Source organism: Morone saxatilis, unplaced genomic scaffold, assembly GCF_004916995.1.
Source record: "Morone saxatilis isolate NCDOM2014 unplaced genomic scaffold, NCSU_SB_2.0 Contig5, whole genome shotgun sequence".
NCBI lineage: Eukaryota > Metazoa > Chordata > Actinopteri > Moronidae > Morone > Morone saxatilis.
In genome coordinates this window covers 6710288-6714316 of record NW_023340095.1, presented here as the reverse complement: position 1 = coordinate 6714316, position 4029 = coordinate 6710288, and positions in this window count along the sequence as shown.

Here is a 4029-nt window from a genome sequence, read left to right as displayed (position 1 = left end):
ATAGACCTTTTCACAGCCGCCATTCTGTTCTGTTCCATTCAGGTCAAATATGGCCATGTTGGCTCTGCTACACTAAATGGAACAAAGCCTTAATTAGTGAATTGCTGTCCCACCCATACACCAGTTCGACTCAATCTTGAGTAGTGCTCAGCTGTCAATCATGACGTGAAACCCCCCACTTCAAATAACTAATTAAAACCAAACTGATCAGAAAAATGAACTATTTGACATGTACTTGATTATTGATTATTTAGTGTGGCCAGTGTCCTCTCTGCTAACATGGAAGGGCTGGGGTTTATGACATATACTGCCACCAGCCACCAGGGGGCAATTAAGATGTTTTGACTTCACCTTTGGAGAGCTGTCTTCTCGCCTATCTTTATATATGTCAGTGGTACATATATAGTTATCTTAAGTCAGCTAATTTTAGCAAAATGCTAGCTAACTAATGTTGATGTATGTATAATGAATCCTCCCTGATGATGTCTCCTCTCACTTGTCTTACTGCTGTTCTGCTCAGGAGCCCTGCACTGTAAAAACTGATATACAGGAAGGTCATAAATGTCTCTAGGGTTAGGAGAATCGACGTGTGTTTGTGTGCATGCGTGCAAATGTGCGTGATGGGCTTAATGCGAGTCTGATGGAGTCACGGCTAATCTATGAAGTCTAAACAGATATCTGAGAACAAGAGGGGAAAAGTTTCTGTTTACTGGCTGCGTGCCTCTCTTTTCTCATGACAACAAATCCTAAACCTGGAAGCACACACACATCACAGAGCACCTGCGTTCTGATGTTTTTCTCAGAACTGTTCCCCCAGAGCAGCCATTTCTGGCCCTACTGTTCACTCCGAACAGGCTTCAAGTAACTGATATCGCTGAGTGAGTCTCATGTTTTAATTTGGTAGCTTCAGTTGAGTTTTACACTATTTTAAACCCTAATTTGGGATTGAGTACAATTGTGTATACCCCCATTCAAAAGTTTTTAACTGCTTATGAAACCATCCCAATTTAATTCTGATGCTCTTCATGACCTACATTAACAACTTTTTCTGTCCGCTCTCCCTCATTCCAGTGATTCCTCAGTGCCTATGGGCATTGGCACGGAGAGGGAGGGGCGGGGGAGAGGGTTGAGGCTTAGACCCCGCCTTACAGGGTCAGCCACTGCCCTAGGTGCACATGGGGAAACACTTAACTGCTCTCTCATTATTCCATATCTCCCTCTATCTCTGTCGTTTTATCCCTTCTTTCTCCACGAACCCCCCCGCCTCACCAAGGGCTGCTGTTCTCATTCCACAAGCAGTATCACGCACACAACGGTGTGTCTTTGTGTGCAAATGAGTGTTAAGGTCATTAGCTGCACTGTGGTCTGCACTGTGTCCTCAGCTCCATCTGAGAAGTTCAGTCTTTGATGCCGGTGTTTTATTCCCGTACTAGACAATATTCCTCGATTCTGCACTGGATGACTGTGTTCCTCCTCAAACTCCAAAAACCAGACCTGGTACGCTCATCAAACATCAGTTGTCTTTGGCAGCTGCTGTGACATTGCTTTACCTGGTCAAGAAAAGAGAAAGTTATTCTACACCAGCTGTAAATTACAACTATGGGACTATTTTTTGTTAGGCCTTTGGCTCCCAGCGGAGACTATTTTTGAGGCAAACGTGCCAGTTTTTCTGTTGCACAGCGGTCCACATAAATCTCCCAAAATTATAGCCCCCTTCCATTTTTTTCATGTAGTTTAAAATAAGGCTGGAAATCAATCTTACAAATGAAGACTAAATATGTCTGTACACCATCAGTCAGTCCACAGCCTTGTGCCGCTCAGAGATAATACAAACCGGCTTGAAAAAGGAAAGACCAGTGAGCTATGGTTGAAAACTGTCAGATATTTAACTCTTCAGTTCAGAGTCTTACTTTTATAATAGCCCAGATTCGTATGCAATGAAACAAAAATAGACATGGCAGGTGTTGGGACAACATGCCCATAGGGCCAGCAAGTCTGTGACTCAGGTTGTGATGTGACCCTGCCCCGCTAACGGGATTAACAGAGATGGAGGAGGAGATGACTAATGTCATGTCAGGTCCAGTCACATCTCAGTTACTGGTGCTCATGGGGACAGCATGTCCGACCGCCTACAGCCAAGGTGGGACTTGATCGAGACGGGGACAACTGCCACGTCACACTCTGAACAGTCACCGTCTTATTCGCTGATGTAATAAGGCTGCAACCTGACCTGCGGCCTAAAACACTCATACCAATCATACGGGTATGGGCCCAAATGGTAAGCAGACAGCAGCACGTCAGTAAGATGGACATGTAATCAAGATTACATAATCAGATTAGAAAAATTAAGTAACTATAATCAGCCCAGATAACATTTGAAAAACAGGTAATTAGATTACAGTTTCATTCGGGGTTCCTTAGACAAGAGCATCACTTTGTGGCAGACCTGTAGGGATGCACAATGCCAGTATTTGGTATCAGGTCCAATACTGTGCTCTTGTACTCTCCGATACCACTGTACGCCACAGATATTTTAAGCAACTTTAGTAACATCTAAAGCTATAATAATAAGATTCCTGCATTAAAATGTCTTTAAACTCTAGAGCTACTATGTTCTATATGTAGTTGAGTTGTGTATTTCCATTATCCCAAATGCTTACAACAATGTTCAAACTCAGTGAAACGCAGAGTTACCTGTATAAAATGTAAAAAATGTTTCACCGGTCGCCTGTCTATGTCGTCATATCCCCTTTGTGCCTGCGTCAGTGTTGTGGTTCAGAAGCTGTAGGTACAGGTTGACTGTGTTATCCGAGTTTAAAGCCACAGTTGTTTACCATCACTGTTTACATCTTGGTGCTTTTTAAACTCTAGATTTGAACTGGATGAAGAATTTTAGTTCATCGGATGTCTGGATCTTCAGTTATCAGATAAAACAATGCTGAGCTAACGTTAGCAAGCAGCTCGGCTCGCAGCGCCCTCCGGGACGTTTGAGATGTTTTAAGAGAAAAATGAATATTTGTGGAGCTCTAAACGTGTGGCTGCATCCAGTTCTTGAAGTATTCAGATTAAATACAAATTTTCTGTAATTCGATGTATTATGTTACTAATTACAAAAATTGCCCTGTAATTCGTACTCAGTAACATTACATTTTAAAGGAATCTGACCCAACTCTGCTTGTCTCCCAGCTGAATTCTGATAAACAGTGGAGAGAGTAAAGAGTTAATTCTAATCTTAAAAAGCAAGTTACCTGTCAACAGCTGTCACACAGGGACAGCATTACTTAGCTTTTTATTACTGTCCATTTACCCACTGTCGTTTCACAAAGTGAAAGCGTTTTTTACAAGTTGTCAGGAAGGTACTTTTACGGCGGTGTGTCATCTTACTGTATCCTCTCCTTTTGCTCAATATATCCTCTGGCTTTTCTCTGCTTCTCACCCCACCCTCCCCTCACCCTCCCCGCATATGGGATTCACATTTGGCTTCGCCGAACATTTTCTTAATGTGATATTATGATACATTATCTGAAGCCATTCACTCCCTGTCACCACCTCTCATGTGCACACAAGGCGAGTAAGCCAAGGAGAGGCTGTAAGGCTCTGTCCAGGTGAGTTATGGCCGTTTCATTTGACACTGTTCACAGTGGTGATCATTTACGGTGCCTGAAAGTGTAATCAAAATGCAAACTGTGCTTACGTGGGTCTCTCACTCTCTTTTCTCTCCAGGAGCCTGTTGGTGGTGTATAAGTTTTCACCCTCTCCTGCTGCCGGCTGTAAATCGCCTCTGTCGGAGGTGTGTGTGTGTATATGTGTGTGTGTGTGTGTGTGTGTGTGTGTGTGCATGAGTGAGGGAACAGAAGGTGAGAAATTTGGGGGTCAACCGAGGTCTTTCAGGTAATTGTGCTTCTTAAACTTTTGACCCACTAAGCCCTACTTAGTGTGGTGCAGCTCGCTCCCCTTATTTCCCCCGAGAGTTTTGACTCTACATACCAAGGTGTGTGTGTGTGTGTGTGGTGTGTGTGTGTGTGATAA